We start from the raw sequence: 21835 nt of genomic DNA on the forward strand, positions 1-21835 counted from the left end.
GCCTTCTTGGCTACAAGGGCACACTGTTGACTCATATCCAGCCTCTCAGCCACTGTAATCCCCACGTCCTTTTCTGCTGTACTGCTACGTAGCCTGTCAGTCTGCAGCCTGTAACAGTGCTTGGGATTCTTCTGTCCCAACTGCAGGGATCTGCACTTGCCCTTGTTGAACCTTATCAAAAACTTTTTGGGTCAATCCTCCAAGTTGTCTAGGTCACTCTGTACCATATTCCTACCCTCCAATGTATCTACCTCTCCCCCATCTTAGTGTCATTTGCAAATTTGCTGAGGGTGCAATCCATCGTCTCATCTAGGTCATTAATAAAGATGTTGAACAATACTGGCCCTAGAACCAATCCTTGGGGCACTCCACTTGAAACCGACCACAAACCAGACATAGAACCATTGATTACTAGCCTTTGGGTTTGACAGTCTCTCCAGCTTTCTATCCACCTTATAGTCCATGGATCTAATCCATACTTCCTTAACTTATGGACAAGAATGTTGTGGGAGACTGTATCAAAAGCTTTACTAAAGTCAAGGTATGTCACATCCATTTACTTCCCCATGTCCACAAAGCCAGTTACCTCCTCATAGAAGCTAATCAGATTGGTAAGGCATGACTTGCCCTTGGTGAATCCAAGTTGACTATTGTTGATCACTTTCCCCTCTTCGAAGTGCTTCAAAATGGATTCCTTGAGGATCCCCTACATGATTTTTTCCAGGGACTGAGGTGAGGCTGACCGGTCTGTGGTTCCCTGGATTGTTCTTCTTTCTTTTGTTAAAGATGGGCACTACATTTTCCAGTCATCTGGGACCTCTCCCAATCTTCATGAGTTTTCAAAGATAGCTGTAACTTTTACAGTCATTTCTGAGTCAGAAAACATTGTTCTGCAGAGCTGGCACTCCTTGGTCTCCTACTGAATCCCATAAAAGTTCACAGGGCTTTTGAGTGGGGAGTGGGAGCAGTGGCATCTGCCAATTCCCCAATATGCTTGGATATATTAAGTCCAGACCCATGAATTTGTGTGCTTCTAGCTTTTTAAAATAGCTCTTAACCTGTTCTTTACCCCTCGGTGACTGCCCACCTTCCTTCCCATACTGCTTTACCTAGTGCCATGGTCTGGGAGCTGACCTTGTCCATGAAGATTGAGGCATAAAAAAGCATTGAGTAATTCAGCCTTTCCTACATCATCTGTCACCAGATTACCTCTCATGCAGGAACAACCCCACACCTCCCTGGTAATCATCTTAGCGTTAACACGCCTTGAGAAACCCATCTTGTTGCCCTTCATATTCCTTGCTAACTGCAGTTCCAATTGTGTTTTCAAAGGCTTCCTGATTATTCCCTGGCATTCTCCCCTTCATATTAGTTTCCCAGGGGATCCTGCCCATCAGTTCTCTCAGGGAGTTGAATTTTGCTCTTCTGAAATCAAGGGTTTGTATTTTACTGCTCACCTTTCTTCCTTTTATCAGGATCTTGAAATCTACTATCTCATGATCGCTGCAGCCCAGGGTGTCACCTACTTCAGTTTCGCCTACTAGTTTGTGAGCAGCAGGTCGCCCCTGTTTGTGAGCAGCAGGTCAAGCTGCGCACCGCCCCAGTCAGTTCTTTCAGCAGTTGTACGAGGAAATTATCCCCAACATTCTCCGAACACTAGGTATAACTCTCTATTATCTAGAATATTTGAATATCCAGCAACCTCCTGGTCCTGAGGCTGTTGGATATGAAAGAGTTTACTGTACTCAAATTCTCCAGGCAATACAGAAGTTAAAGAAATAAAAATGCAGGAATTCTAGTGGCATTACAAAAGAATGACCTTTAGTGAAAAAAGTATGTAGTAATGAGTCATATGTGTTCTGTATTGTTTGCCAGAGTAACTCGTCTGTCACACATGGCAGTACAAATGATATTAGAAGACACACTGCTGGGTCCTGACATGACACTGCAGCAAAAGCTGGTGCAGCTTCAAAGAAAATAACCAATGTATTTGTCATCTTCAAATATTGGAGAGAAAAATAGTTGAACAGAATTACGTTTTATTAGTTTTGTTGTAAAGTACAATTTGAAGGTTTTTTTTTTCTGTTTATCATGCAAGTGAAATATTTAAAGCAATGTTTTCTGACTCAGAAATGACTGTAAAATACAGTTGTGGGCATACAAAAAGTGTACATAATTATTCATCAAGGCCCTGCTGAGGATGAAAGCTGCCGACTCCACGAGAGAACATAACAGGATATGACAGTGATAGTGCCTTTGTGACGAAGGGTGTTAATAACTGTTCTCAGTGAACTCACAGAAGAGCAGTCCAGTGTTCTCTTTAAAGTTGGCCATCCATACCATCTGATCCACAGTGTGACCAACAAAGCTGAAAAGATGTTCATAGCAGACATCAGAGGAACAGTAACCATAGGATATGCAGTCTCCTTTAGACATTGCTAGCTCCTAGAGCAATGAACTGAGTCTCTGGGCCCTAGAGTCTAGGGTTCTTACCATCTGGACAACTACAGTGGTTTTAGAGCCACCAGACACAATTGTCAGACTACTTACGGCTTGGGAGGGGGATATGCTAGACTGGAAATGCTTACAAAAAGCCAGTGAAGACCTTTCAATGGAGTGACTTATATAGACAATTTGCTTGGTTAGTGAAGAGCCAGGCTGTTTGTTCTATCAGTGGGAAGGGACAAGCTGCCTCTGCCGAAACAAAGGGACTGGATTTGGTTTCACCTTTGGAGGGGGGAGAGGAGCAGCATGGCCTGGGAGGTCTCTAACAGCTCCCACTCCCTGCCCAAAAGGGGCCTGTAAACTTCCATGGGATTCAGTGGGAGACCAGGGAGTGCCAGCTCTGCAGAGACCATCCATTGAGGAGGAGCACAGACCCAAACGAGTGCCAGTCATTTAGAGACATCCATGGCCTCCAGACTGTAGCCCAGGAAACCAGGAGTGGGCTCAGCACCACTCGGGGAAGTCATAAACTGGCCAGGAACCACTGAGCTGCAGCACTTACCACGGGACTTATGTGCAGCATCCCATCCACCTTGACCCCTGCAAGGGAGGAACCTGTGTGGTTGTCTGCAGTGATGAATGGAGGGAGATGAAGAATTAGTTGATGTTTTAGTACATTAGTTAATCTCCAACCTTTCCTTCCTATGAGCCTGTCTTTCCTGCCTCTAATGAAACCCCAGTGGCATTGTGTTTTGAAGGTGCCATTTCATGGTTGGTGTTTGCATTTGGTGCTGGTGTTGATTGTGTTCCATGCAAGAAGGGTGATGGCATTGGTCACTTTCCCAAGCAACATTGCCCTGTGTGTCTCAGGCACAGAGAGGAATCCCCTTGGATGGAGGGACCAGGCACCAAAATAAAGAACCCGAGATCCAGCCCGTGCAAGGAGGGTGAGAAGTGCCTTTGATTAGTAAGCACCAGGGAGGGAGGAAGCCTGAGCCATGTCTCTGGGGAGGGGCTACATCAAGAAAATTCAAAAGAAGTACTAAGGGAATTTAATTATTTCTGCAGTGTAATTAAACAAATGTTTTGAAGCATATGCCAACTTGATGGCTAAGTTTGCAGTGCTATTTAACCAGTCTGCTTTTAAGGACATCCACATTTAAGGACATTTTTTCTCAAGATGAAGAAGATCTTTGCGTAAAATCTTTTAAACTAATCTCTGAAAATCTACAAATTTAACAGCTCTACCTGAATTTTTATTTAGTATTTTGCCTTTGCTTGACAGTGCAACTGAGATTCTGGAAAGTGAAGGATCCCCCTAACCCTCAATCCCTTTCTTGCATTCCAGCATTATGAAATTGCTCCAGATCTTTGTAAGACATCTAAAATCTTTCAGCCCCAATGGAACAGAAGAATTGTTCGGTGCTTCTGTTAATTCCAGACAGGCAACTGGAAGGTAACAAGTTGGTTGTTGGATTTAATGCTTTGCAGTTCTTGAAGTCTGAAAAAATGCAAAGCCATGCGCATTGTTGTGACACACTTAGGAAGATTTACAGTGAAGCTCTTCTGGAAAAGGATGAAATAACAAGCATGGCAGCTCTGGGGAGGGGCAGGGGGGCATGGCTTCAGAGTTCTGCTCCTTTGCCTGCTGGGAGGGTCAGATAACCTTCAGCTCGTCAAACAGTAGTAAGTGGAAACAAAAGCCCTCACCTGGTTCAGTGCAAAAGGCTCATCCTTGTAATTTGTTTACAGATAGGAGACGCTGCCCATTTCCCCGGGTTTATTAAGCATAGTTGCCCTATAAACAATTCCGTTAGGTCAAATAAAAATTAGACATGGGGTAGTCCTGAGGAGAAATGGAAATGCCTTCATATGCATCCCTGGTTTGACAATTCAGTACAATTATCCTTTTGTGCTTCTGTAGCACCTTTCATCCCAGGAGTTAAAAGGCCTAGCAAACACAAACAAAGCCTCACAATTCCTCTGTGAGAGAAGCAAGAATTATTATAACGAGTTTACAGATGGAGGAATATTGAAGTATAATAAAAGCAATTGATTTGCACAAGTTAATTCAATAAGTAAATATCAAAGAAAAAAATTAAACCCAGACGACCACTTATAGTTTCCTGTGGTACCATAAAGTTTGTTTCCAGCCACCAGTCCTGGTTTTCAGTATTCAGTGCTGTTATTAGCTCTGATTTGCCCCTAAATGACTTCTTAGAGCCCAGTTATCAGTGGTAGTGGTACTAGACAATGTCAACCTTCCATCATTCAGCAAATTCTCTCATTTGGCACCAGTCAGGTCCCAAGGTTTGCCAGGTTAGAGAGGTTCAATCTCTGTTACCCTCCCAACTCCTATACTCATTCTTCAATGTTCCTTAGGTACATCATCTGTGTTACTAGTTCCCATAACAGCGTGTGAATTCATCACTCTAAAGCACTCTCTTTTCTTTGGGACAATCAACCCAAATTCTCTAGTCTTTTGTCAGCTATTGAAGCTTCTGGAGGTCTGGCATCACTCTATTTTCCCTCTGAAAAGAAATCCCATGATACACTCAGAATAGCTATTATAATTATGAAGAATAAACTTTTTGTAGATGCAACATTAGTTTTTGGGGCCCAGTAAACATTTATTATTGAAGGGCTGTTAGATAAAAAGATTTTTTGTATTGAGCATTGCTTTGGTTGGTGTATTACTCTGCTTAACATCTCCCTGACAGATCTATTTAAAGCATTCCTCTCATCTGGCCTTCCCCAGGCAATGCCTCTCTCTGTCCATCAGTCAAAGGGAGTCATAATACAGCTTAAATGAGTCTCATGACACAGTGCCCTTGCATCAGTAACAGTGATGAATACCAGCTCCAGCACTCATGCCCGCCTTGCTGCAATTACAGGTATAGCAGCAACACTGATGCAGGAACCAGTTTTCATGTGCCCACAGCAAATCTGCACAGGGAGAGGATTCCTTAGCACAGTGAAGTGACAACAGGCAAGAAACAGAGGTTCTGGAAGGTTGTGGACTGACTTGTTTAGGTTCTGATTCCTCTTCAAATGGTAAAGATGAAACAAAACAACTTGTGGCAAACTGGGAATGTGTAAGTGGAGTGTGGCTGAGGCTAAGGTTAGGAGCCTTACCTGGGAGTAAGAGTGGCCAGAGACCCTCATGAGGTCCAGCCACTGGGTGAGGGAAAAGCCTAAGTTAACACAGGGCAGTCTGAATAGAGGGTGTTTGGTGTATTTTAATGTAAGTGTGTAAAACACTTTGGGATCTTCTAGGGCAAGGCACTTGGGTGATGGTGACTGTGAGAACCTTGATGTCCCAGGGTGGAAGGAGCTATCTAAACACCAGTACGAGTATTTATTTGTTTCAATAAATTATATTTCATGTATTGCTGCATTTCCGCTCACACAGTGAATCTGTGTGCTTTGAAACTTTGGGGGGGAGGGATAGCTCAGTGTTTTGACCTGCTAAACCCAGGGTTGTGAGTTTAGTCCTTGAGGAGGCCATTTAGGGATCTAGGCAAATAGATTAGAAAAAGGATGGTGCTTGGCCCTGCCAAGAGGGCAGAGGACTGGACTCAATGATCTCCCAAGGTTCCTTCCAGCTCTATGAGAAGTGTGTCTCCATATATTAATAGGGGCCAGCACTGTATGTTCTTTGGTGTCTAGGCTCAATCTCTGGGCACAGGCTCTGTCCGTCTGGCACCCCTTCATAGAAGTGGGACCCTGCAGTCCTGCTGCCCTAGACCCCAAAACCAGTGCTGATTCTCCCTCTCCTCCCCAAGATTCACAGTAGCTTAAGCATACCCTCCTTGGAGCTCCACCCATGTGGCTACCCTAGTTTGTAGCTTAATCCTTCAGCAACAGTTGAAGCACATAAGAGACTTTGCGAAGGGGATTCTAAACCAGTCACTTTCAGAAAGCAAAAGAGAGAGACTAATCCCAGTAAAATAAGAAACACTCTAACACTCTTCCGTGCCTCAGTTTCCTCTGCACTCCTGAGGGTTATTTGAGATTTGCTTAGTGTCTTTTCAGGATTCCAGGCCCCATCTCCTGAACTTATCTTCTCCAACTCAGGCTTCTCTTCCATACTATGGAGTCTACTTGGTGTCCTGCCCTCAACTCTCATTCTAGCTCAGAAAGCCTGACCCTTTGTGTCTCATGACCTAAGTTCCCTGGAAGCCATACAGCTATCTATTTAGCCCCATATAGGTGCTCCAGGAGGCCGTGCAGAGCAGGAACCTGTGGCAGCCTGGCGCCAATCCTGGGGCATTCAGGGATGCCCAGCTCTGATTTTGGAGCAGCCCATCCCTGACCTTGCTGTGGCTGATGTGACCAAGCCCTGGAGCTGCCAGAGTGGGGAGACATGCTATCCCCTCCAGCTGCTGTAAGGAGAGAGAGAAAGAGAGAGTCCCCTCCTCTTGAAGTATCCATGGAGCACTCTCCTCAGAGCTGGCCTGTCCATAGGATGGTTCTAGGTGGCTGCCCCAGGCTTAGAGGGGCACTGCGATAACTGCCCAAGTCATCCTATGGAGAGGTCCTAGGGCAGCGTGGAGTAGCAGCAGGAGTTGGCCCCTGCCCCACACTCACTGCAGTGGTGGGAGCTGAAGCACCTGGCCTCCCCTGCTCTACCCTGCCCTGCTGCCTGCTCCCATCTTGCTGTGCTTGGCTTTGGAGATTCTAACCTCAAGCCTTTAGCAAGATCTCACAAGCATGTGCAAATTTGCAGAGGCCTGTAACTTGGTGAAATTTTGGTGAATTTTCAATGGGTCAGTAAAGGATTCCTCTTAGACTCCAGGACTACACCCATACAGAATTTCAGCCTTCCTGGATGTCTACATTGGCATAGTTGGGAAAAAAGTTTAATTTGTGTGCCTCTTTGCATTTCCCCCCTTCATTTGGAGATGGTGACTGTTCATCACTTGTGAAATTCAGACCTCCTCCATGTATGCCTGGAGATAGAGGAGCCTAACTTTGACACCCAGTTTTAAAAATCTTGAGCCATGTATCGAAAGTTAAGCTCCTAAATCTTTATGGCTAGATTTTCAAATGGCTAAATTTTCAGATGGTGCTGACCATACACAGCTCCCAGTGAAGTTAAATCAAGGCCCAAATATGAATTTAGGTGTCTAGTTTTAGGTGTCAAGGTCTGAAAATGCTATCATCCATTTTTAATGATAGTTTACATGTACTTTTAGAGTGGCACAATGTCTGTGGAATTAATACTATAGTTCCATAAATGCTAACAAAATTAACCATAATTAATCATCTCATGTTGGCTTCCAAAGGAAGGAAGGAGCAGTAATGAGAAGCTGCATAGCACAATTTATCTCTAATTAGGATAGACTTTTATTTTTCAACTGATTGTTCAATGTTGCTACAGGGCTGTAATTTCAGCAGAACTGAAATCAATTGTTAAATTCCTTACTAAGGTAATTCACGAGTCCTGAGTAACTGTATTGTTCCTTTTTGCTAATTATTTTTATAATATTTTATAATTTTATAATAATTTTGTAATAATAATATTATAATAATAATAAATAACAATAAAATAGTAAATAATTTCATAATAATTTAGTTATAATTATTTTGCTAGTCTTTAAAGTGCTACTTGACTGCTTTTTGTTTTGTATTGTTCGTGGGTGAGATTCCTATTCCTACTGGGAAGCAGGTAGCGTAATAGTCATTGACACCTGGAATCAATATCACTGTTGATAATCATTACAAGTTTGTATGTTAGAGTAAAGGCTAAATCCCCCCTAAATGATTTAGGCACCTACCTCTCACTAAGGGACCTAACCCATTATAATGCAACATTGCTGGAGGAAAGCTATCACCTTTGCCTAGGCTCAGCAAAGGGGATCTGGTGTTTTTCTAAAGTGGTGGGATTGTTTTTTCAGGTCTGTTATGAAAAATGCTGGCTCTGGAGGGTCCTGAAAGGGGCCTGCTTAACCCTCTGATTTGTTTGTTTTTTTGTGCAACGTGCTTTATATGAAAAATGTGAAGGTGCAGATCTGAACTCGGTACCCAGTATAAATCCAGAGTAATTTCCCAGGACATTATTCTGATTCTGCACCGTTTTCCCCAGTGAAGCGTATTTGGAGATCTGCTTCTTTTAGGGTTTCTCTGGGGAAACCTTAGAACCTGTTTTTGCAGGGAGCTGGGCACAAGCACAGTCTCCACAGTGCTCAGCATCTCATGGCTCAAGCCAATTGGTTGTGCTCTTGTCTGTCTGTCTCACCATCTTGCACTGGCTTTTCAGTATTTCAGCCTGAGGGTTAACAGTCCTGGGCTTTGGCCAGTGCCCGTGACTTAGGAAAGGGCTCTTCCCTTTGCGAGCCAAACATCCCAGACATTAGTCACTATGTGTTTTATTTTTCATGAAGATTTGTGTGTCTCCTCATTCTTCTCCCGTTACAGAGTGAGCTTATAAGAGTCTTCACAGCTCCCACAGGTCGACTTGAGGTTTTCATTAGTTTAAGATGTTGCTGGCTCGGGGTTATAGGTGCTACAGCCAAGAAACATGTTTAGGCGTTTGGATTACTCTTGTAAATTTTAATTAATCACTTTGCTGCTGTATAAGGCAGCACTGGAGCACATACTTAATGCTCAGGTATTTCATTTCTTATAGCAGCATGGAACTGTGAGCTAAGAAATAAAGCCACAGGACAACAAATGTCTCCTTCCATGACAGTTTTATTTTAAAAGGATCTTTCTAAGCACATGATGAGACTGGAGAAATCTTATTTTATGGGTACATATTAATCCATTTTACTGCTGTTAAGTCTGCACTGTCCAGTGTGGAAACTGATAACTGGCAACATCTATCCATTTGTGAAGACAGCTTGGTAAATGTTGATTCAAAAATGTTATCGTGTGCTGGCATTTTAGGGATTTCAAAGGCCACTCAGTGTCTATGTGCAGGGCCAGGCTGGTTCCTAAGGAGAAGTGTGCATTCTGGGTTACATCTTACTGCAGCAGCTGGGATTGAAGTGGCTCCAGGGTGTAGTCTGGTGGGCTGCTGAGCCCATTTACCGTCTCTAAATGTCTGTTTTTAAGAGGACAAGAATAAGCCTTTTGAAAGTAGGGTTTTATGCAAAAATAAAAGTTGTCATCTTTGCTCTTCTCCTGTCACCCACAGTGCCTCCCAGAATAGCCAGGCATAAACCATGGTGTAAGTCTAACTGTAAGCAGGGCTGCTGTGCTCTCTGACCTAGCTCTGTTTTCTGCCCCATGTCCATTACACCAGCCAGAAGCAGGAATCTGGACAGCCCAGTTGTGCATCACTAATCACCACTGTGCACAGCTAGTCATGAGAGGTGTGCACAGTGTCCTGTCCTCTCTCTCTTACCCACTGCTCTTCCTCCTGAACCACCAGTGCCCAGCCTCCAAGCAGCAGAAAGCAGCGTGTCAGTAAATCAACATCTGAGACAGTTGTCTCTTCAGCTGAGCTTCTCTGAAGCTGTGAACTACAGCAGTGTTTCCATGTGGAAATTGAAGTAGCTTCTGTCATGCAGCACTTCACGCACATACATATGAGTTCTGCACCACACACATTACATGAGTGATGCTTTGCCAAGAAAATGTTTAACTTTCAACCTTAAGAAAAATAGTGAATTTGTGGGAGGAGGAATGGCTGAGTTAGGGATGAGTAAGAGATGTCGAATCTGTCAGCTACGCCACCAGTTCAAACCATTCCTGGCTGGAAGTAACAACTTGTTTCCATCCAATGATTATTTGACAGCCCGTGTGAAATGGCCACAGAAGCTGCCACAGTCAGTATGGGCTGCAGCCCGTTTTTGGCAGGCTCAGCAGACAGACCAAGCAAGGTATTTATTGAGGGGCATAAACTTTTTACGTCAGGCCCCACTTTTCGTCCCTGTCTACTGTCATTCAAACCAATGGAAATTTTGGTTATGTTCACCTTTCAGTGTGTGTAAGAAAACATGTTTATAGAATGTAAAAACTTTATTGATCAGTATATAAATGTGAGTACGCCAACATAAAAACAGGAACAGATCTCACCATTTGAGTGAGACGGATGAGCTGAGACCCAGCATCCAATCATGCTGCACACACCCCCTTATGAAATTTCTTGCTTCCCCTCCCCCAAGGGGGGCCCGTCCCCTACCTTGTGCACCCCTAGCGTAGAGCATGGTCAGTGTGAGCTTTCCTCCCAGCCATCGGGATAATTTCAACCAAATAGGAATGAGGCATGGCAGTTGGCATTGTGCACAGGGCTGCTCAAGTCGTGGTGTGTGATACTCATCCTTTTGCAGTGGGCCCATGCACCTCTTAAGTCCCATTTAAATCCTATTTGTAAGCTGACGTGAAACTTGTGTGATGAATAGGACTTCTATTGCCACTCTGCACAAGGGTGAGTTTCATCCAGTCTCCAGAGCTTTCAGTGCAGCACCTTTCACCAACATGAAATTCACTAAGAAATGAGCCAAAAGAAAGTCTAACAAAAACATAGGGCGAAAGCCTGAGTTAGTTCCACCGAAGTCAATGGGTAAAAAGCTATTTTATACTATGTCACGGGTCAGGCTTGTAATGTACAGTCATACAAAAGTATAGTGCTCAGACTGTAGTAAACATTCAATACAACTGAAAGCGAGGTTATAAAGAGAAAGGGATAGAAGGTGATTAGTGGGAAAGGCATCTGAATCTGCACTTCCTCACATTTGTAAGTGCTGGCATTTGGGATGTATATTATTACGTATCCAAACAGACAATCGGTGAAAGGGAGATCAGAGACTCACAGGAATTAGGGATGGGGGAAGCAGATTAGATTAAATCTATTCTGTGTCTCCACAGCCAGTTCACATTTGTTCCCAACACTGCATTTGCTCATGCTTTGTGGAGATTAGTGTTAACTGGGCTTGTGGACCTTGCACCACTTTCCCGTGGTACAGTATCAAAGATCTCTCTGGCAGAAGGCTTTCTAATATTCATCTTCAATTTCCATCTCTGTAATTTTACCCCTGAATGTGGTTGTACCTCTCTTATTGCTGGCACTCCTGGCACTTACTCCGTTCAGTTATCTGGGGGTCCCTCTCACCCACTTTTGCTTAGCGAAAATCTACTTCTTTACCTTTTGTAGCTGTCCCCCAGTCGTTCTCTTCAGCCGTTGGTCATTTGGTTGCTCTGCCCTCTTATGGACCAGTTAGTGGAACATTTTTCTAGTACTTGTCCTGAGCTCAAGATAATCTTGGCTTTTGTGTGACAACCCTGAACAGTGCTTGGCGTGGAGTTGCCGTACCCTGTGAGATGTCCCTGAGAGATTTTACCTCAGGCAAACAGGTCTGTGTGAAGGAAGAAGGAAGTGACCATCACCCTGCCTTGCTTCTGGCATTCTATTCCTGGGTAACAGGACAGGCTGTGTTTGTGAGGGAGCCACAGAGACAGAGACAACCTCGGAGTGTGTGTGTGTAGGAGCCTTGGTGTTTATTGCAAGAGGCACTTAAAGGATCTGATTTCCTGTGATCTTACCCGTCTTGCATTTCAACAGTGTTCTGCTCTACCTCTTCCCCTGTGAACTTGGAAGAGGAATGGACAGAGGCTTGGTACGGCAGCCTCTGAGGAGGTGGCACAATCTAGGCGTAATAAATCCTACAAGTCATCAGGCCTGGGAACCAAACCATATACCCAGGCCTGACCTCTATTCACAGGTACAGTCCTGCTCGTCCCATGCATTCCTGACTGTCTAGGACCAGCATAATGATTTCCGACAAACCTGTCCTCAAACCTGCTGATCAACAACTCAGTCTCCTGCTTATGCCTTAACCATCTGCTGCCAAGGGTGTTCCCTGGAGAGTCTGCCAGTCAGCAGAGCAGATGGAAAGCTTGTAGGCTGTGGCTTAGATTGTTTTTTTGGACCTTGCATACAACCATCTGTTGGGAGGGAGCCACAGGCTTGAGTTACTTGCCTGGGACAAGGTGCTGTGGTAGCTTGTGGGGAGGAGGATGCAAACAGGATGAAGAAAATAACCCTCCTTTGGAGCCTTCAGGGAGCCCGGACCTGGCTGAACAGCAGTGAGACATCAGCATGTATCCTGGGTTTCCATCCCCATCACTTCTGGCAGCCTACAGCCCAGACAATGCTGGGCTAGCAGAAAAGTTTAGTTCCAGTGCAACTCTGACTCCCGTTGCCAGTGACAACCTGGTTCTGAGTTTATCAAGTGTATATATAGAAATGGTTGTTGCTATAGCAACTGTCCAGTGCTTTTTAAAATGGAGCTGTCAGTTTCTCAGGTTGAGAAGCAGCAGAGTGGTGCTGCTCACCGGGAGGCAAACGGCTGGTTTTGATCCCTTCTGCAAAAGGTTCCAAATCTACTGTGCTGGGCATGTCAGGGGCCCTTCTACAAGGGGTGCTGTCAGCCCCACTGGGAGAAGGGGCAGTGGTGCTGCTGCTGTTGTTTTGATGCCTGAAGTGATCCACCCGTTCAGCTCTGACCTGACACTGCAGTAAATATTGTGTGGCTGCTGAAATGTTCAATGTTGTTGTTGATTGTTTTTCCCTCCTTTGGGGTGATTTCTCTGTCTCCCTGTTAAACCGTGCTGCCTGGAGCTGCCAGGGTCCCTCTTTGACTGGGTGCTCCTACTGAAAACCGAAAGCCAAAATATCAGAGTTAAACCACAGCACCAGAAAAGAACCTCTGACCTCACCAGAAGGTAATAAATTATAAAACACAGATGAAGACTCCAGCGGCGTGCAGCTCATGGCACAGGAGAGCAGGTGGTACTTAAGGATTGAATGTTGTACCTGGCAAAACAACCTTCTGACACTTTGTAGAAAGAGGATGGGATGAGGTGCAGGGGGATCGTAGCAGGAGGAAGGCTTGCCTTGTAGTTGTAAAGCTTAGTGTGGCTTTGGTGACGGTACCTGCAGTGTGGTTGCTGTTGCAGGTAGAACTCCTGATACTCCTGTAGTTCCCCTCCCTTCCATTGTAGCAGATGGATGGGTTCTGATTTCACCTGCCTTCCAAAGGGCGTATTCCCAAGTTTCTGGGGGATGGAGGTGTTAGAACTGAGAGTGGCAGACCTGCCAAGCATCATGTGTTTGCAGGAAGTGTCGGTCATGGGCAATCCTGGCATGCTTTCTTATATTTCAGTGACTGTATTTGAGAGAGAGAAATCCTTTGGCTTAGAAGAAGGTGCAATGATGAGTGCCAGGTGACCACAGGTGCTGGTTTTAACTCTTCTGCTCAGGCTTCTTAATATTTCTGTGCAGCTCATGATCCTTAGTAGCGAGCAAGGCCACATATCCCCATCCAGCTTGCAAGTGTCTATTATGCCCCTCTGGTTCATTACGAGTAAAGTACTGGCAACATTGCAGAATAGGGTTGCCAGGCGTTTGATTTTTTCAGTAGAAATGTCCAATCGAACAGGGACCCTGGCAACTCCAGGTGGCACTGCTAAACATGAAAGCAGGGCTAAGGCAGGCTCCCTACCTTACGTGGTGCCACAGGGCTCCTGAAAGGAGCCAGCATATTCCTCAGGCACCAGGCAAAGGGGTGACCAGGGAGCCTCTGTGCTCTGCCCTGCCCCAAGCACCAGCTCTGCAGACCCTATTTGCCAGGAACTCTAGTCAGTGGAAGCTGCAGGGATGGTACTAGCAGGCCCATGTACCATGTAAAGCTGGACATGCCACTTGCTTCTGGTAGCCACTGGGAGCCCCCTTGAGCACCCAAACTCCCTCGAGAGCCCGCATTTCCTCCTGTGCTCTAAACTTCTCAGCCTCAGCCTGGCACCCCCTTATTTCTGGCCCCACTCTGGAACCTGCTATCACAGCCAGAGCCCTCCCGTGCTCCACTGCAACCCCCTGCTCCAGCCCAGAGTCCCCTCTCACATTCTGAAACCCAAGCCCCTCATCCCCATGCCAGAGCGCCCACTTCCCCAACTGGAGCTCTCACCTCCTCCCACTCGCCAACCTCCTGCCCCAGCTCAGGGAAAGTGAACAGGGGCTGGGGAGAACAAGCTACAGAGGGAGCAGAAATGGAGTTAGCAGAGGCGTGGCCTCCAGGAGGGGACGGGGCAAGGCATCGACCTTGGAATCCTAATACTCAGTGTTCCAAAGGCTTTTTCACAAACACCCATGCAACTCATGAGCAAAGTGTGTGTTGTGCCACTCTCAGGAGAGTACAAGGGCTGCTTCTGCTCTGAGTTGTGCCATTACCTCAACTGGACTGGCTGCCTTGGCCATAGTTAAGAAGCTTTCCATCTGTAGGGCACTGATGTGATCCCAGAGCAGCTCAGCAGGGATTAATAACTGTGCCCATCAGTTAGGCATGAGATGAGTACAGTGAATCTTAGTTCTAGCTACCATGTTGTATGAAGGCATCACCACACTTTGCACTAATTGGTGCAGTCTGCAGAGAAGGCCTGGCAATTGAGTCACCCTGTTGCACTTAGAGGCAGGCCCTTTCCCTGATCTGAACAGTGGCATGCTGTCGGGGCAATGTTTGGGCCCATGTTCTGTCAATTAAAGAGAAGACTTCATTCATCAGGGCTGTGACCCAACCTGCTTTCATGGCATTAAATCCATTTTTTTTCACATTTATGTGTGTGATTATATGCAATTACATTGCAGTATACAGTGTTGCAGGTTGATGAAACTTTGTGGAGAGTTTGTGGAAACTGCTGCAACCCCATGGCATCCCATCCACAATTATTAGCCTGATTCATTCAACGTGCGAATCTTCGACTTGCCAAGTTGTTCACAATGATGTCTTGACAGAATTCTTCAGCATACTCTCAGGAGTGCAACAAGGATGCCTATTGTCACCTTTCCTGTCCTTGATCACAATGAACTGGACAACAGATGGCCATCAACAAGGCTTTCAGTGGACACTTTTCAGAGAGGTAGAGATTTTGCTGATGATATCACCCTCCTTTCACACCAACATGAAAGAATGGAAGAAAAGGTCATAACACTAGACAAAACTGCCGAAATGACTGGACTGAGTTTTAACATGGGAAAGACCAAGGCAACAAGGATCAACCAGTCCAACAACACCATTGTCACACTGTGAGAGGATGACCTGTCAGATGTGGAGCAGTTCACCTGCTTTTGGAGTATTATGAGCAGAGATGGAAGAACAGATAAGGATATCAGTGCCAGGACAGGGAAAGCCACAGCTGCATTCAAGACGCTCCATCACATATGGAGTTCTCAAACAGTATCTGCAAATATGAAACTGTGGATCTTCAACACAAATGTGAAGAGTGTGCTCTTGTATGGATGTGAGACCTGGCATACTAAAAAGTCTTCAAATCACAGGCTACAGACATTCATAAGCAGATGCCTGAGGTACATCCTTCACATCAAATGGCAAGAACACAAATGTCACAAATGGGGAACTTTCGAACAGAGCAGGACAAAAATCACTTGACATTCAAATCAAAAGAAGAAAGTGGGGGTGGCCAGGCCACACTCTCAGAAAACCATCATTCTGCATAACCATCGTTGTGCATTGTGCTTGTCCATCAAGCTCTCATGTGGAACCTGCAAGGAAAACACAAAGACGACGACCTTGGAAAACATGAAGAAGATCTCCTGAGACTGAAGGACAACACATGAGGTACTTCTGGAGCTAGCTAGAAGTTTTATCCCAAGACAGAGGGAAGTGGAGGAGATTTATAGATGACCTATGCTCCAGTCAGAGTACAAGGGTTTCACTAGTAATAGTAGAACAAATTAGCTCATTAAATGGCTTGCATAAGGTGCACAAAACTTGGCACTTATCAAAAGGAAATCAAACTCTATTGCACTTACTTTACCTGCATTCAAAATCATGAAATCTTCCTGAAATGATTCATCTGAAGCCACAGCCCCAGTGGCACAGATTTGTCTTGTGCAGAGCTGCTCCATGGAAAAGAACAGGGAGTTGAGCTAAACATACATTTTAAGCTGCAAAATTGTGCAAGCTGGTTTGAGCTATTTCTGGAGCATGCTGTAATATATGCGTCTAGCTTCACTCTCTTCAGCAACTGCCAAATGTTTTTCATGCAGTAAAGAAAGTAAAGGAGAAAAACACTACTCTTGAGCCAGAATTTCCATGTACTCCCTAAACTGTGGCTGCAAAAGCTTGCATGTGTGCACACAAACATGTAATTAAATGCATCAGTTACAAGAGAAATGTTGCACTGAGACAAGAATCTGCTGAATCTAGTGTCAGTTCAGCCACTAACTCATTGTGTGGCCTAGGGTTAGCCAAAACACTCTCTTTACTGTTGTTTATTACTAAGAGGCAGTCCAGAATTTTTGACAACACTTTATCAGAAAATACTGTTTTGTCAAAACTCAGGCTTTTTGTTAAAATGTATCATTTTTGGCGGAAGTTTTATCATGGTGATTTGGGTTCAGGACAAAATTTCTAGTCAAACTCAGAGAGCCGGCCAAACCCACCCAAAAATAATCAGTAGCGTAGGTATGTTAGGGCACTTACTTGGAATCTGGCAATCAGGCAGAGCAAGAACTTGACTCATGATCTGGCATGTCGCATTGGTGCCCTGTCCTGTGTTCTAGAATCAGCTTCTCATTCTCTGAACAATGGATATTTAATAATTTATGCAAAGTGGAACAGCTTCAGAAGTCAAGAGTGACTCTGGTTCCTAGTGGTTAGGACAATCAACTCGTTGACGCTCTGCAAAAATCCCACAGTGGACAAACCCATAGTCTGAAAAAGAATGGGAGAAAAGTATGTCAAGATACAGGAGATAGAATAGAGAATAACAACAAAGGATGGTCAGTTTCATTATCTCCAGTGGACCCATGAAGAAATTGACACTGAGAAGGGAAGTGACAAATGAGAGAAAAAGCTGGGTAGATAACCCAGGTCACTTGACTTTTTCTCTGGTGTCCTCTTCCCCAGACTCTGCTGCCGAGGAGGACAGCAAAGGGAAAGAAAGAAAGAAAATAAGGCTCAGACAGGAAGCTTTGGGAGGATGAACATGCTTCTGAATTGAATATTTTCAGTCCCTGCTAGAGTGGTGTCCTGGCTGTTTCTAGCAAACAGGTCTGACAGTGACACCAGCAGTAGCAGAGGGGTGGAGAGGCAGCTGACAGATTTGCGGCTGTTTTCTTTCTGGAAAGCTGAGAGGTACAAAGTGCAAGCCATTAGTGCGCATCAATGTGTGGCAGGACACACATTCCCTTGCTCACGTTAATGGAGCTGGGTGAGGTTATTGGAAGGTGTGGTTTCCAGGGTAAGGCAGATGGTGGGCTGTGTTCTTGGTGTATGGAGACTCCAACCCTGTTGTGTCTCCCAGAGGGGTGAAGACACCTAGGGATACGTGTAAACGACAGTGAGGGTAATTAAAAAGAGAATAAACTGCAGTTTTCACACCGTCATGGAAGTTCCCTGTCATGAAGTTTGTGTCACTCAGTGAAAGAGCCTTCATTCAGTCAGACTTGAGATAAGGTGTCTGATGGGCAGAGCATTCATTCTTTAGTGCTCTATATGGGAGGCACTCCTGCGTGTGAGCAGCAACACATGCGGACTAGCATGCCTACATTTTGTTCCTTCCTACGCTGGCAGTAACGTCAGATGCTTAACATTAAAGCAAGGGACTGAGGGTCACAAATCCTTGGTCCTCTTCCTTTTCTGCCCTGATGTAGTATGTAATCTCTGGCACATCACTTACCCTTTCAGTGTTGTCTCAGAGGAGACCTTTGTACAGCCAGGCAAATAATGCCCATGTCCTAGCTGCACTAGCTGCGTCTACACGTGCATGCTACTTCGAAGTAGCGGCACCAACTTCGACGTTAGGCGGCGAGACGTCGAAGTCGCTAACCTCATGAGGAGATAGGAATAGCGCCCTACTTTGACGTTCAACGTCGAAGTAGGGACCGTGTAGACGATCCGCGTCCCGCAACGTCGAAATTGCTGGGTCCTCCATGGCGGCCATCAGCTGTGGGGTTGAGAGATGCTCTCTCTCCAGCCCCTGCGGGGCTCCATGGTCACCGTGGGCAGCAGCCCTTAGCCCAGGGCTTCTGGCTGCTGCTGCGGCAGCTGGGGATCTATGCTGCAGGCACAGGGTCTGCAACCAGTTGTCAGCTCTGTGTATCTTGTGTTGTTTAGTGCAACTGTGTCTGGGAGGGGCCCTTTAAGGGAGCGGCTTGCTGTTGAGTCCGCCCTGTGACCCTGTCTGCAGCTGTGCCTGGCATCCCTATTTCGATGTGTGCTACTTTGACGTGTAGACGTTCCCTCGCTGCGCCTATTTCGATGTTGGGCTGAGCAACGTCGATGTTGAACATCGACGTTGCCAGCCCTGGAGGACGTGTAGACGTTATTCATCGAAATAGCCTATTTCGATGTCGCAACATCGAAATAAGCTATTTCGATGTAGGCTTCACGTGTAGACGTAGCCACTGTGATACTACATGATGTAAAGTTTGTAGAACTGCTTTCAGAGCATCAGAAGGGAGGTGCTGGATTCCTATAAAGTATCACTTACGGTACTATTGTTATTGTGCAAAAGTTCTATTGATGGTTAATACCTTTGAAAGTTTATTCATGAGATACTTTTCCACTGCACAAAGTTACAAGAAAATGTACCTAGCCTTGCTGCTCAAGAACTGGATGGTTTTAACATGCCATCTCACTTCTGATATTATAAGCTCTGCACACATACCGAACTGTAGGTCCATGTGCACACTGTTACATCTGTGCCTATTGCTGGGTTGTAATTCATGTCAGGTTCTCCCACACATTGGTGACGGTAGGGTTTTAATCACCTAGGTAGAAAGATAAGATCCACATAAGCAGAACATATACAAAACTTTAAATCCACTGGGAGAGTAGAATTTTTCCCACATAATTCTCCTCTCCTAGTAGTGTGATGCTGAGATTCAAAGGGAAAACAAAACATGGAGCGGGCTGAAATATTAAATGTAGGTAATAGAATTTATTTGGGAATGAAGGGCACTGGGTTAACATTGGGTTTGAGCCTTCCAGAAACTGCAGTTTTTATGCTAGTGGGAAAAATGTAAGTTTTTGATTACACATATATTATATTCAATATTTTTCTCTGCTTACAGGAGACACTGTGCTTGCAGTGAGCTTTTTCTGTCCTTTTAGGAACACTTCTAGTTCTCTAGGGAGAGAAGCATTGTGGACAGGAATGTTGATAGGTGTAGAACACTACAGAAATTTGCCTGCTAAATAATTCTCAAGAAGGTGACTTATTTTAGTGAAAGGAATAATGAAGCCTTATGGAATTTAACAGAAAACGGTACCTTTTCTAATGTTTGTGACATGTCCTATTGAATTTAATGGTAATATAGCCATATTGTAGAATCCCATAGGCAGTTTTACAAAAAATATATATACAAAGGTTCTTATTCTCCAGTAACTCCTATAGATTGTTACAGTTATTTATATAGACCCCTGCTGGTTTAATCCCCATGCAACTCACCAGGACTTCTCCTTAAGAGACAGTTGAAAACCTCAAAAATCAACAGGTTTTTCTTTGTTCCAAATTAGAAGTTGTTCTTTCTGTGCAGTTCTTTTCCTTCAAACAAATGCTTTTGTTTATGATGATGATGATTATTATTATTATTTTAAGCCAGCATGGACACTCCCAACGTTTATATTCAGCCCTATAGTACCAGAATGTTAAGAAACATCTTATGTACTGTGTTTGTGTATGGGCATACAATTGAAAAAGAGTATTAACGAAGGGTCTGATTGCAATTGCCAGTAAGTTACTAAACGTATTATTTTCAGTGGGTTAGATAGTAGAGAGAATGACTTGAAGAAATCTGCAGAACCCTTAAGAAGTCCAGTGTCATTAACTGGTTGTAGTAAGAGTTGGATTTGTGATTCTTTCTTCCCAGACACAAGAGAAAAATGAGTTTCACTGACCCAAGAAAGGACCAGGGCAGTGTGCTTGCTCGGAAAGGTCTGGGAGGAAGCTTAGTGCAGTAGATGGTGCATAGGTCCTGGGCTCAAACATTGTGGGGTCTGTTTTTATTCTGGCACAGTGACATTGGGACTCGGCTTCAGGTTCCCCATCTGTAAAAAGAGGGATAATGTCATTTGCCTGCCTCACAAGTCTTCTGTGAGAATTAATTACCGATTATAAAGGGCGGAGAAACTCTCAGAAAAAAGGTGCTGTCTGAGTTCAGAGTCTTACATTGGTCTTTCATTTCCACTGTAGACCCTTGCTGTGCTTCCTTCGGTTTTCTCTGATTTCCATGCACAACATGCAAGCTGTCCTACCTAGCTGCTTGTTCACCCATTGCCAGTGCCCCCCCGGCTGGAGATTCTGGCCATTGCTTAGAACGGATGGAAGTTGGGGTTTATACGGCAGGGCCAACGCTGTTCTACTCAGTGTGCTCTGGGCTGGGGAGGAAAGCCAGCTGATGTGACACTGCCTGGCAGGGTTATTTTGCAGTAACAGCATAACCCTTCTGCAGAGGCTGTCTGACAGCACTTCTATTGACACTGCACGATGGCAGCTGTCAGAGGCTTCCTCTTGCTGCTGTTATTCCTGCAACCATATTGTCTTTCCCTTAGGTCTGGATTAAATGGCTCTGCACAGCCCTTTGAAGACCATATCTGTGGGTACATTTTCCTGACAGAGTACACGTGGACGAGTAAAAGTCAGCCCACTTTGTCTGACCCCTTAGAGTGCCGAGGAGGAATTCCCTGCTGTGAGTTGTAAGCACAGCTCTGTGACCTTCCCTCCTCTTGTTTGGGAAGACTGGCTCTTCCCTGGACTTTTACACAGTCTCCCTCCTAACAGAACCTTGGAAGCCAGTCCCATCCTTCTGCCCTTCTTCCCTACAGCCAGCCGCTGACACTAGCTTCCCACTGCTGATACGCTTGCATAGCTGTGTGCCAGTATCTTCCAAGACTCTACAGTCAGCTGCTAAGGTCCAGGCGGTCTCATCTTTGTTGCTGTTTGCCCCACAGCTTCTTCCTGCTCCTTTTTCTTAACCCTGAGAGTGACCACTGACTCTCTCCCCACCCCTGGCTTTATACAAGCCCCATTTCTTCTTGTCCAGCCAAGCCTCAGGTTCAGTCAGTCCTGTATCGCCAGTCTACAGGTCACCAGAGTAGCCCATCCTGTCAAGCAGCGCAGTCCCATCACTGGAGTTCAAACCAGAGGTCGGTGTCAGCCTCTGAGAGGCAGGCAGTATCATTTGCAGCAAGAGTTCCACTGCAACAAGTCTACCGGCTTCAGAGATCTGTCAGAGCTCCCTTTGATAGTCCACAACCTCCCAGTCCCTGCCCTTGTCCTTGTGGGAATGGCTGTTCCTTGTAAATTTACACAGTGACACTGTGTCATGGGCATTATTTCAGAGTCTACAGAGCCCAATTAATTGAGCAGTGATCCCCCTGCAACCCTAGAGCACTGAGACTGCTGACAGGGGAGAGGG

At 45.2% G+C, this 21835-nt stretch overlaps 1 protein-coding gene across 4 annotated transcripts in view; it reads left to right on the forward strand.

Moving 5' to 3' along the window:
* Nucleotides 1-21835, forward strand: part of HIVEP3 (HIVEP zinc finger 3) — a 460559-nt gene that overhangs the window by 218203 nt on the left and 220521 nt on the right. The gene's annotated exons all lie outside the window — the stretch shown is intronic.

The sequence above is a fragment of the Carettochelys insculpta genome, chromosome 24, assembly GCF_033958435.1.
Source record: "Carettochelys insculpta isolate YL-2023 chromosome 24, ASM3395843v1, whole genome shotgun sequence".
NCBI lineage: Eukaryota > Metazoa > Chordata > Testudines > Carettochelyidae > Carettochelys > Carettochelys insculpta.